The 14,421-nt window shown below is 32.7% G+C and overlaps 1 long non-coding RNA gene across 1 annotated transcript; it reads left to right on the top strand.

The window, feature by feature from the left end:
• The first annotated feature begins 220 nt into the window (after positions 1-220).
• On the top strand, positions 221-7,178 carry LOC103581744. Its single transcript, XR_549686.1, has 2 exons — positions 221-388; positions 6,014-7,178. It is a non-coding gene; the product is annotated as an uncharacterized LOC103581744 (long non-coding RNA).
• The last annotated feature ends 7,243 nt before the right edge of the window (positions 7,179-14,421 follow it).

The raw sequence follows: 14,421 nt of genomic DNA on the forward strand, positions 1-14,421 counted from the left end.
GCATCTATCTAATAGTCTAGGGTTTTTTTTTTAGCACCTTAAAGTTTAGAAAGCTGGAAATTATGCATATTTATTCTAGAGCACCTGCTCAAATGATTGAGCTTTTAGAAAAACTTAGTTTTCTTTTTCATGACAAGCTTTTCAAGGACTACCATTTGTATATTAGAAGTTTCATGTAATTAGAATATGTCATGTTCTATTATCTTTGAATTTTAGATATGACCCCAAAACAGACACTTGGACCATGGTGGCTCCTTTGAGTATGCCTAGAGATGCTGTTGGGGTCTGCCTCCTTGGTGACAGATTGTATGCTGTTGGTGGCTATGATGGGCAGACGTACCTCAACACTATGGAATCCTATGATCCACAAACTAATGAGTGGACACAGGTAAGATCACCATCAGCATAATTTACTTCAAGTATATAATTTATTTCATTTATTTCCTTTGGAGGAGCTGGATAAAATTAGCAATCTAGCTAGTCAAATTACCCTGAACCAAAAGTGATTTATTTAGTCCAATGTTGTCTTAATTTCATAAAAACTTCATTAAATCATATTTTTGTGGACTTTTATGTATGCATTACTTTAATAAAATTTATATTAAAAAGTGACATTCATGCTCCCATGAGATTTCCACTCCCTTAAAAATCATAACAAGGAACAAGAACTGAATTTGAGATAGCTGAAGCAAAAAATAAAAGTGTAATATATTGGCTTATAAAACCCTAACTTTAGGATAGTTGGTTTTAGAAATAACTGGAATAAGTGTATGGGAAGCTGCAGAAATCAACTTTTCTGCCATTCATTTTTGTTTGATTATGTTTATTAGGTGCATTTTTACCTACTGCAGAGAGAATTGTCCAATTAGTGGTGCTGCTGGAAGCTCCAAGTGGTAAACCTCACAGCCATAAACAGAAAATAAAATAACTTTTTGCTCCAGTTCAGTTAGGGGAAAAAAAAATCAAAACAGTAAAAGACTCTAAATGGCCTTCCATGTGTCAAGTGCCTACTCCTTGACAATCACTTTGTCCAGGAAGATGGAGTGAAATGATTGGCTTATCCCTCTATTACACACTGCGGTTAGAAACTTAAGATCAGGCTAATATGAAGCAGCTCTCATCTGATCACACAGCTAGAGGAGGTGTGTTGGTGTATGTGAGTGTGGGGGAAAGTTGAGGTGAGGGCAACATAATTATAGTGGAAAACACCTTAAGCTGTATAGTTACTATGGCCTTACTTAAAATGGAGGGAATAGGTAAATTCTCAGAGTTGTGACCTTACAATCAGTATCTCTTTACTTTCTTTCTTTCTTTTCCAAATCTCTCTTATTATTTCTCTCTTTTATTAGAAATCTAAAAGTAAGATACTATTCAAGTAAATAAATAAATAGTTTCCATCAATGAGTTCAGTGATGTTCCAAAGCCTTCTTTAGCTGAAGCAGGAAAATAGCCACATCTCCTTATATGCCTCAGCAGAAAAAAAAAAAAAACCCACATCTCCTGAAGAACTTGAACACAAAGTGAAGTAAATTTACTTTAAAGATACTTACTTTTACGTATACCTAACCCTCGTTTGTGCATTTTGATGGTAGGGGTTCAGCAACAGTATTTTTATGGGCTGACTTTGAATTACAAAACCAAATTCCTTATGGCCACTCTAAGGTAGCTGCATTGTTAATCTCCCTCTCCCCTAAAGGAAGACTCTCAAATTCAATAAAAATAGATAATATTTGGTTTACGTATACCTAACCCTCGTTTGTGCATTTTGATGGTAGGGGTTCAGCAACAGTATTTTTATGGGCTGACTTTGAATTACAAAACCAAATTCCTTATGGCCACTCTAAGGTAGCTGCATTGTTAATCTCCCTCTCCCCTAAAGGAAGACTCTCAAATTCAATAAAAATAGATAATATTTGGCTAAAAAAGAAAAAGAAGGAGCAGTAGAGGGAAGAGGGGAAATATTGTAAGCCTCGTAATTTTCTACCTTTTTCTTTAATTGTGAGAGAAGCATTTCTTATCCAAAGCACAGCAATTATAAAAGAAGCCAGTAGTGATTGCTTTTTGCATTATTGTCCTAAAATTTTAGAGAATATATTTTGACTTCTTGCCTTTCTGAATTCCTAGTGTTTCCAAAGAGAACACTGCACAAATTAATGACTGTTGGTTTGCTAAAGAAATGTACAAGTTCAACGTCGTGTATTTTAAATGTGCCACTTGTACAAATGAACATTAAATAAAGGAAGGCAGTTTATGGGTATATAAATGATGTAATATAATGTCTTCATTACATATTTATTATTAAAAAGCCATTATGCTTATAATTCCTCTAAAATTGAAATAGCAATAATGTAGGCAGTAATAATAGCTAAAAGCCTCCTAAAGACCATTTTCCCTCATCTGTATTTTATTATACTCTTTTGGATCATATTGTATCTTACAAACAACAAAGCAGTATCTAAAATGTTTATAGCAACTTGATTTTAGTACAACAAACATTAATTTTAAAACTCTTAAATTACGTTATTTTACTTTCACATCTTTTTATTATGTATTTTTTTAAGACTCTCAAGGGACTATGAACAGACCCACACAAAATCCATTTGAAAACTTTCAGGATTTCAGCCTACTAAAAATGTTTTCCATATTTGCTGGATTATTCCTATCACTTTCACTCCACTTACTCCATAAGTGAATAAATCAACTGGTTATTCCATATATTTCTGGCACCCAAAAGTGGCTGATTGTTAAAATAAATAAGCAAACTATATTAAAATATTTAAGAATAAGCAGAGTTGAAAAACTCCAAGTTAGCTTGACTTGGAAAAGGTGGAAATAGAATAGGGAGCAATTGCCAGATTTGTACCTGAGTTTGTTTTAAAAGGACACTTGGCACGTGCATGTACGTGTGTATGTGCCCATGTATGTGTGTGCATGTGTGTTTTAAATAAATTTTAACATTGAGCTTATTCCTTGTATTTGATGTGAAAAAATAACATGTGTGCTTCAAAACTTAGAAGAAATTTATCAATTTCCCCTAGTCTGGGTAAAATTACCCTTCCACGTGTAGTGTCACAGTGCTATCATGCTGAATCCATCTTCAGGCTGTAAAGAGTTACAGACAATGCGTCACTTTATTGTCCTGTCTCCAAAGACTAGCATAGTTGCTGGCATGTTGTAGAGATAAGTGAATGTGTTTCAGATAAATTGAGATCTGTTGTTCCAACTAAGTTTACTCTGTTGTGAATGAGTTTAGTTTATATGCACACGATAGATATACAATATAGAAAATTGAGAATGAGTTCCAGCGGAGCCTGGTGAAATGTCTACATCCTCAGGTGCTTTTGTCTAATTGGCTCTGCCGCCAACCTTTTTAGGTTATCATACTACTCAAGCTGAAAGGTATAATCCCTGGAGAAAGAGCAAGGGCAGATTTTAAAAATGTATTAAATAAAGCTGGACCAAGGGATATAAAAGAAAATATCTCTTAAATGTTTAAAATGTATTTATGTAGAAAATGCTAAATGCTTGAAATAGCATGATGAATTCTTTGGTAAAGGAAATACTTAGCACTATGATAAAACCTAAGCATAGTGAGGAGAGAAATCTTCCTTCAGAAAATGATATGTAGAATAGGCCTGGCAAATGAGTAATAATAAACCAGATGAAAATATGGGAGTTCTGTGGCTTAAGGAACCACATTTGTAAGAGCTAAAATACATGGTATTTTTTATTAAGCAAGAAATAAAGTTGTGAGCAATGGGTTTGAAGAGATAAACAGGATCTATATTACACAGGCCCAGAAACCATGTTAAGGATTCTTGAGCTGAAGTCTGAAGAAGAGTCAAAAAAAGATTTTAAGCAGGTAAAGGAAAAAATCAGAATTGTATTTTTAAATGATTGCACTTGATAGGATGTGATAAATGATTAGGAAAGCAAGATTACAGTGAGATAAACTATTAGGAGGATATTTTACTAATTCACTCAAAGTAAGTTGTAACCTGAACTAAGTGGAAGACAGAAGGAATAGACAGAATTAAACTTGTTGGAGAGATATTTAGAGAGCTTGATGATTACTCAGATGTAGGACTGAGTGAGACAAAATGAAGGGTCATTGGCATGCTCTAGGGTTCTGTCTTGAACAACTGGGTAGAGAGTGGTATCCTTCACTGACATGGAAAACAGAGGGAATAGTACACATTTTGAAAAATAGAAGGGATTCATTTTAACATGCACACATATACAAACTTGTATAGAGATGTAGATGTAGATGTGGATATAATATAGATATGAAGTGAAGCAACTCATTCTATATGTAATCTGTGCACAGTGCTTCTACTGAGATGAATGAACATCGGAGGGCCTTTGGAAAACTTTTCCCATTCCCACTCAATGGTAGGGCTCGTGCACATATGCTTTGCAAAACGTCTTAGTTGGGGGCAGCCCGGTGGCGCACTGCTATAGTGCGCCGCTTGGGAAGCGCGGTGACCCTCCCGCCGAGGGTTTGGATCCCACATACAGACCGGCCGCTCACTGGCTGAGCGAGGGGCAGGAGCAACACCGAGGGTTGCGATCCCGTGGCCGTCCCGGTCCGGTACGGGCGCGACACTGAGGGTTGCGATCCGTTGCCGGGCACAAAAAAAAGACAAAAAGGAAAAAAAAAAAAAAAAAACTTCTTAGTTGACCCTGATGAGAAACAACATTTGAAAATCATTAGATAATAAAAGAGAGACAATGGAAAGTGCATGCTTTCTAAAGTCAGATAAACTTCAGTTTGTATACATTAATGTTGTGGGATTTACATACAAAAATTGTCTCTTGATATTCCATTCAGTCACCTCTAATGTGGACATAAGAATACATGATGTAATTATGAAGATGACTATGATGACCTATAAAATTACTCTTATCACGAAAGAAGCTATTGATATATTCACATGTCCCTTTCCCTCTCTTGTTTTAGGCAACAATTCCATGATGAAGACAAAAGATGTTACATTAAATTAACATTTACAAATAATGTACTAAATAAAATAGATAAAAAATAAATGTTATATGGGATTTTTTTAACCTTCAGTAGGATGATGGATAATAGTAAATACATTTTAAGAACTGGTAGATAAAGGAGGTAATTTTCATACTTAGAACATGTCTTTTCTTAATCATTAAGATAATGTATATGATCTGAGGTTATTTTGTATTTAGCTATTTTTTTGTCTTACATTTTATTCACTCTCTTTTCAGTCTGAGATAATATTCTGTAATTTCTACCCTGATATTCATAGCAAACTGTAATAAAAATCATTGATATCAAGAAGTTCAAATTATTACAATGTTGGCTTACCTCCAAAGAATAAATTTTCATTACAAAGTCTATAAAAATTATTGTTTTTAATATATTTGTAGCCATTTTTATAGTCAGTATTATTTAAATAAATCTCAGTTCTCATTTTGGTGATTGTCATAATGTGGAAACTTTTTTAATAAGTCCTAAAGCAATTGTTAATTATGGCCTATTTATGACAAAATATTGAAGTTACTTCATTGTATGTCTGTCTAGAGTGGGTGAATAACACGTCTAATTCAATAGAATATCTGGGGAAATAACTCCAAAATAATTGCAGTAAGTGTAATAGCTCTTTCATCTAAAATGTACTCCAAGCTGTCTGGGTAAAATATCACAAATGTGTCCATGCAAGCTCCAGAATAAATCTTTGCTGGAAACTTTTCTATAGCAGGTTTATTTCACTAAGAATCATTAAATATTCTGTTACTTTAATTAAAAATTTCATAAGTTGTTGCAGGTTTTAAAATTTTCGATATACCAATCATTGCTTTCTCTAAATACCATTTTCAGTGTTTCCATTTTTATTGTACTACTTGTGGCTAAAATAGGAAAATGTAAGCACATTTATTTATGATTTTCATGTCTATGAGCCTTTTAAATATATTATAATTTTCATCTTTTTCTATGATGGTAAAATTTTTCTTAAGCTGTGTTCATCTTTTTCAACAGATGGCATCCTTGAATATTGGGAGAGCAGGTGCCTGTGTGGTAGTCATCAAGCAACCTTGACTTATTTTTATTTTGTCTGGAGGGAATTTATTTGCTGGAGTGGTTATTTTCATATCATATGGCCAGAATGAGAACTTCCTGAGATGAAACTCTTCAAGAACAAGGATTTCTATAAATTTACCTACTGGTGTCAAAAGAAGTAGAAGATTTACTAGAATTATAGAAAACAAGAAAACATCAACCTTATGCAAGAACAGTATCTGGCCATATGTTAGTTAGTTCAGGAATGGTTATTGGTAATTTGTTTTGTATTGTAGTGTACAATAACTAGAGTTACCAAAGGCTTGTTTTTCTTGAGCAGTTGAAAGGAGAGATCAATATTTGTGACATGGATAATTTCATGATTGGAACTCATTTGATTAATTTATAGTCTGTGGCAATAGCTAAGATTGCCAAAAGTAGAAGGCGTAATATTATCATTTGACAGAATCTGAATGGCTTACTGTTTTCTTAATCAGATGTGATCATGCCAGGAAGCAGAATGTTTTATTAAAACAAACTTGAGTCTTCCTTATTTTCCTAAGCTGTAAGAACAATTAGAGGAGCAGATTCACACTTGTCTCTTGCATTCAGAAAACAAACTGTCCTGCTGATCAATGCTGCATATCTCATCAGAGACAATGGTTGAATTTTATTGCAACCATATTAGCAATCGGAAACTGGCAAACACAAAGAATTGTTTTCATTGAGCTTGCCATGTTGCTTTGCTTTTTGAACACACTGAGCCAAAGAATCAGTACAATTATGGGCTTTTGCCTTATATTGAGTTCAGTGTAAGCATGGAAGCTAGTTATTCTGAATGTTATGTATATCCACTGCATGTTGAAGTCCTTTACAATTTTCTTCTTAAGAAAACTTAGAATTTTAAAAGGAAAATGTATGATCCATTAAGTTGGATTGTTAATGATTAATGCTAGAAGGAAGGCAGAATTTCAACTTCCCATTCCCTATGTTTTAAACTTGTTACATTGATATGTACATTATTTTAAGCAAATTGTTTAAAGCATAAAGTGGAAACATTATACAATGTCCTTAGATCCATGTAAATTTTAGATCCATGTAAATTTTAAATACAATTAATAAATGATAAAAAAATTTGCTTTTATCAGTGTACTTTTCTTTAATAAATTTTAATTCAGATCTAAGTTAAAAATTGACAAGGTATTCTGCAAAAAGAGGCAATTTTTATGGCCTGACTTTTCAAAATTAAAGAAGTATATGTCTCCATCAAAACATAAGTTTATTTTCTTCCAAATCTGATGCTGTGCAGATACCAAATGCAATTTTAATTATTTTTTTCTTCTGTAGTCACTTACTGGAGAGAGCATTAGTTCTTAGAAAACATATATCACATAACAAGAGTGCTGAGAATTGTGCAGAAGCTAGAAAAGGTAAGAAAATTCCTCCTTCTGAGACAATAAAAACCATGGAATTAATGTTTAATGTTGGGTGGTAAGAAAATGTTTGAAATATAGCCACCAAGAAAAATATTAATAAAGAATTTATCTCAAGGAAATATTGAGAAATCTGATGTTTCTCAATATGAACTTGTGATCATACTTATTAGTCACAGTTTATTTGAGAGAAATGATGCCATTGTGGCTATAAGATGCTAAAGAAGTATCAATGATTATTTTTAAATTGTAGTTAAAAATGTGTAACAGAAAACTTACCATCTTAACTATTTCCAGGTGTATGGTCTAGGAGTGTTAATTGTATTCACATTGTTTTGCAATCAATTTTCAGAACTCTTTTCAACTTGCAGAATGGAAAATCTATACTTCCTAAACAATAACTCCCCAATTTCCATTCCTCTCTGTCCCCGGCAACCAACATTCTTCTTTCTGTTTCTATGAATTTGACTACTGTCAATACCCAATATAACTAGAATTATATAGCATTTGTCTTTTTGTGCCTGGCATATTACACTTAGCATCATGCCCCAAAGTTCATCTTTATTGTAGCATGTGACAGAAAGTCTTTCTTTCTTAAAGCTGAATAATATTCCATTGTATGTATATACCATATTTTGTTAATGAATTTATCTGTTCATAGACACTGCATTGCTTCCACCTCTTGGCTTTTATAAATAGTGATGTCATATGAATATTGGTGTTCAAATATCTCTTCAAGATCCTGCTTTCAATTCTTTTGGATATTTATGTGTATATACCCAGAAATAAAATTGCTGGATCATATCATAATTCTAATTTTGTTTTTTGAGGAACCTCCACACTATTCTCCACAGTGGCTGCACAATTATATATTCCCACAAACTGACAGTCAAGAATACTTGCATATGCCCAAAAGTTATCTTTCAGAAATGAAGGAGAAATAGTGTATTTTCTAAACACAAAAATTGCAGGAGTTCACTGCAACACAATTAGTCTTACAAGAAATCCTCAATGAGGTTCTGCATCTGGAATCCAAAAATCAATAATCACTACCATGAATACACAAAAAGCACAAACCCCATTGGTAGAATAAAAATGCAAATGAGGAAGAGAAAGAAGCTATATCTTACCACTTCAAAAAAACAACAAACACTGAAGACAAACAATAAAAGGGAAAGAAAGGAACAAAGGATATTTAAATCAACATATGAAAAGTAATTAAATATCAGGAGTAAGACAATATCTTTCAATAACAACCCTAAATGTAAATGGATTAAATTCCCCAACAAAAGAAACAAACTTACTAATTGGATTAAAAAGCTAGACTCAGCTATGTGCTGTCTACAAGAGACTCACCTCACCTGAAAAGACACCCACAGACTAATAGTAAAGGAATGGAAAAAGTTATTCCATGCAAATGGAACCCCCCCCCCAAAAAAAAAAACAGAAAAGAAAAGAAAATAGTAAAAAAAGAGTCTTGAAAAGTTCCAGAGATTTTCATCATTGCTAACATGCTAGCATCTAAATTCATCAGAACAGCAGTCAAAGATTCATCTACAAAACAAGAAAGACTACCTATTCTTATATCAGATAAAATAAACATTAAACCAAAACCCATAAAAAGTGACAAAGAAGACCTTTATATAATGATAAGGAAATCTATTCAACAAGAAGACATAACATTCATAAATACATATGCACCCAACACCAGAGCACCCAGATATATAAAGAAATACTATTAGACCTAAAGAAAGAGATAGATCCCAATACTATAATAGTTGGAGACCCAAACACCCCTCTCTCAGCATTAGACAGGTAATCTAGGCAACAAATCAACAGAGAAACATAGGATTTAAACTATACTGTGGACTAATTGGACTTGGCGGATATCTATAGAGCATTTCATCAAACAACTACAGGATATGCATTCTTCTCATCAGCACATGGAACATTCTCCAGGATAGTCCACATGTTAGGCCACAAATCAAGACAGGACAAATTTTAAAAAATTGAAATCATTTCAATTATCTTTTCAGACCACAACAGATTAAAACTAGATGTCAATAAGAGGTGAAAATCTGAAAATTATAACACACATGGAAATTAAACAACATGCTCCTGAACAACCTATGGGTCCAAGAGGAAATTAAACAAAATATCAAAAACTGTCTTCAAACTAATGAAAATAAAGACACATAATACCAAAACCTGGGGGATACTGCAGAAGCAGAGCTAAGAGGGAAGCTTATTGCAGTAAATGCTTACATAAAAAGAATGGAAAGATCTCAAATAAACCACATAATGCTAAACTAGAAAATACTTTTCAAAGAACTAGAAAAATAGGAACAATCTAATCACCAACTTAGTAGATAGAAAGAAATAATTAACATCAGAGCAGAACTGAATGAAAGAGAGGCCCCCAAAAGATACCAAAGATCAATGAAATGAAAAGTTAATTTATTGAGAAGATAAACAAAAGAGACAAACCATTAGCTAGGCTAACTAAAATAAGAAGAGAGAAGACCCAAATCACAAAAACCAGAAATGAAAGGAGACATTACAACCAATACCACAGATATATAAATAATCATTAGAGACTATGATAAACAACTAAAACAACTACATACCAACAAATTTGAAAAACTGGAGGAAATGGGTAAATTTCTGGATATGTACAAATCACCAAGACTGAACCAAGAAGAACTAGAAAACCTGAACAGACCAACAGCAAGAAATGAGATTGAAGCAGTAATCAGTCGTCTCCCATCAAAGAAAATCCCTGGACTGGATTGCTTTAGTGAATTCAACCAAACCTTTAAAGAGAAATTAATACCAATTTTCTTCAAACTATTCCAAAAAATTAAAACTGAAGGCATTCTCCCAAACTCATTCTATGAGGCCAGAATCACTCTGATACCAAAAGCAGACAAAGATACAACAATAAAAGTAAATTACAGGCAAATATCTTTGATGAACATAGACACAAAAATCCTCAACAAAATACTAGCAATCATAATACAATAACACATCAAAAAATTATACACCATTATCAAGTGGGATTCATCCAAGGGATGAAAGGATGTTTCAATATATGCCAGTCAGTAAATTTGATATACCACATCAACAAAATCAAGAAGAAAAACCATATGATTATCTCAGTAGATGCTGAAAAAGCATTTGACAAAATTCAACATCCCTTCATGATAAAGACTCTCAGCAAATTAGGTATAGAAGGAAAGTATTTCAACACAATAAAAGCCATATGTGACAAACCTACTGCCAATGTCATTCTGAATGGGGTACACTTTTTTTTTCTTAAGAAGAGGAACAAGACAAGGATGCCCACTCTCACTACTCCTATTTGACATAGTACTGGAAATATTAGCCAGAGCAATCAGGCAAGAGAAAGAAAAAAAGGGCATCCAGATTGGAAAGGACAAAGTCAAACTCCCTGTTTGCAGGTGATATGATCTCTTAGATCTCATAAACAATTTCAGTAATGTTGCAGGATACAAAACATCATGCAAAAATTAGTATTTTTTTTTTTACTCAAATAAGGAACTAGCAGAAAAAGAAATCAAGAAAGCATGCCCATTTACAATAGTCACCAAACAAACAAACAAACAACCCTGTAATCAATTTAACAAAGGAGGTAAAAGGTCTCTACAATGAGAACTTCAAATCACTGCTGAAAGCAATTAAAGAGGGTACAAAAAGATGGAAAGACATTCCATGCTTTTGAATTGGAAGAATTAACATTGTGAGAAAGTCCATATTACCCAAAGCAATCTACAGATTCAATGCAATCCACATCAAAATACCAATGACATTCTTTACAGAAATAAAAAAAAAAAAAATCCTAATATTCATATGGAATAACAAAGACCCAGAATAGCCAAAGCACAAAATTTGTTACATTCAACCATGTTCTGTATATAGATCATAGTGGTCTACTACTGCTTATATTGCGTGAAATAACTGTGTGTACCAAATTTGCTATATGAGGGTGATGAAGAACATTTTGGACAGTGAACTTAGAGCCTACATGAGGCATTTTTCTAGGGCAAAATAAACTAAATTAAAATTTAGCTTTCACCTATCAACATTCTTAATAAAGTAATTGTAATTTTTTTGTCAAACTAATATGATGTATTAGCTTTGAAATTCACTATTTTTTTCTTTCTGTTAAATTTAGAAGAATTTCATCAAAATTCAGATAATGATACACTTAATAATGACACTTTTCCTACTCTGTCATTTATTGTTTAAATTTTATTGAGGAATGTGCATTCTGTGTAATCAAATACTGTAGTTAACTGAGAATTATGGCATATGCCAAATAAATTAACATCTTGTAAAGAACTAAAGCAAAACAAAATGCATTTTTAATATTAATGTCATATTAAGAGTACTTTACCTAATTTTTGGGTATTCAAAATGCTAGTATCTACAATACTTTGTACACAGTTCAAATATTTTTCATTGATTCATGATACTAAAAACATCAATTTCTATTTTACAGCACGATGGATGTAGAATGTGAAAGCTATTCTCTGTTAACTCCAAGACAAAAAGTTATATGTGTAAACTTGTTTTTCCCCCTCAGTGAATCTCCACCTGGTGTGTGCATCTGTGTTTTTCATGAGAAGATATAGAAAAAAAATCTAGCTCTACACAGTTCTGACAATGGTATTCTAAATAAAAAGGTATTTATTTAATTTATAAACACATAAAAAATTTCTCAGGCTGGCCGGTTAACTCAGTTGGATAGAGCACAATGTTACAACACCAAGGTCAAGGGTTCAGATCCCCATATAGGCCAGCTACCAAAAAAAAAAAAAAAACCTCAAATGAACACTATATATGAAGGGACTTCAAAAATTCATGGAAAAATAAAATTAAAATACCTTTACAAATACTTAGAAATCATGCTTCTTCCTCTCTTCCATAGAATTCAAAGAATTACATATTGTGTTTGATGAAGAAGATAGTTTCATTATCATGAAGTGGTTAATGACAGATAAAGAGTCTTACCATCTACAAGGACAACTGATGATTATCTTTAAGAGACAATTTATGGTACACTCATTATTTATATTGGCTAAATATTATTTCTCCACAAACTTTTAATTTGTTTAGACACATATATATATGTACTTTTAATTAGATTATTCTGGAAACAAAATTGAGAATTTGGCATACAAGGCTAAGCATGACTTGATCACTGCTTCAAAGTGTCAAATGTTGTGGTCTTAAATGCCAGTTCAATAGGCACAGTATATGGAATAGTTTTACTTTTACTGAGTCACTGTTATATTTTTATGGTCCTTGTAAATTTTGCAAATAGTCATATTTAATTTTTACCTCGACCAATAAAAAAGTTCTCACCAAAGTTAAGTCCTTTATCATTGTTATGGACCAAATGCCTGTGTGCTTCCAGATTCATATGTTGAAGCCCTAACTGCCAGTGTGTCTGCATTTGAAGAAAGGCCTTCTAAGGAAAGAATCACGATCAAATGAAGTCATAATGGAGGGGCCTTGATCCTATAGGATGCGTATCCTTGCAAGAAAAGACATCAGAGAGCTGTTTTCCTTTCTCTCTCTTCCCTTGCATGAGCTCAGAAGAAAGGCCATGGGAGGACAAAGTGGCCATCTACAAGCCAGGAAGAGAGCTCTTGCCAGAAACCCAACCCTGCAGGACCTTGATTTGGGACTTCCAGCCTCCAGAATTGAGATGAATAAATTTCTGTTGTTCGAGTAACCCAGCCTGTACTATTTTTTTATGTCAGCTCTAGTGGACTAATACAATTACCAAATCTTCAGAACCTCATCATATCTATTGTACATGCTAATTAAAACTTCATTTTGTCTTTCTGACTGCCCTGGTTTTTTGTTTGCACTTATTTTTTGAAATATGAAGAGAATAAAAATTGTGATTTAAGGTCAATAGAATACTTTCCTAGTGAAAAACATTCTTAAATTGTATCAGAAAGCCATGTGGAAACATACCAGTATATAGTTTCCAAGAAAAACATCAAAAGTAAAACAAACAAACAAAAATGGTATCAAGCAAAATCATACCATAAAGAAATGTGGTCATAATATTAATATCAGAACACAAAAAACATTACAAAACAGAAAAAAAGAGAGCCCATTACCATGCGATGATTATTGCAAATTTTTGTTTTGTTGACAAGTTCACCTTCTCATTTTGTTCCTGTAAGATTCTTGTCTGGTGTTTTATCTACCTTCTATGTATGTGTGTCCCCATTACACAAAATAATATCCTGAGAAAACTGTGTGGCCTAAATGGCTGAGTGTATATGTCTTTGACAAAATAGATTTTAAAAAACCCAAAAAAGTGTAAAATCTCAAAAGACAATTGATTTTAAGAGTATTTCAACTTTGTAGCTTATAAAATAGAAAAAAAATTATCCTGAGCTTTTATAGTACATTTAAGCAATAAGATCAAAAGTAAATAATAAAGAATAGACACACACACATGCACACACAAACAAAACCTGTGAGTGGTACATGCATAATTCATGAGCAATTAACATATAACAATTATATGTAAAACATCAATGAAAACAAAATGCATATATCTAATATATTGTCAAAGAGATATTGCAAATAAGGGGAGAAAAGTGAGATTTTTTCACGTTTAAATATAAACTTTTAAATATTCTGAATGGAGTAAAATGTGAATGTAATATTTGTGCACCAAAATAAACATCATAATGATTAAAAAGTTAATGTTAAAAAAAGGAAAAAAATATTGAAAAAATACAAAGGGAAATTTAACAAACTGATCTGTGCAAAAATATAAATTTCCAAAAAGACAAATAACAAACTAAGAAAAAGATTTCTGCAAATAGAAAATAGAAGGGGGTAGAGTAGAACTGTGGTTACCAGAGGCTGGGACAGGGAGGGGAGGGGGATAGTGAGAAGTAG

The sequence above is a fragment of the Galeopterus variegatus genome, unplaced genomic scaffold (genome assembly GCF_000696425.1).
Source record: "Galeopterus variegatus unplaced genomic scaffold, G_variegatus-3.0.2 Scaffold13840, whole genome shotgun sequence".
NCBI classification, from domain to species: Eukaryota; Metazoa; Chordata; class Mammalia; order Dermoptera; family Cynocephalidae; genus Galeopterus; species Galeopterus variegatus.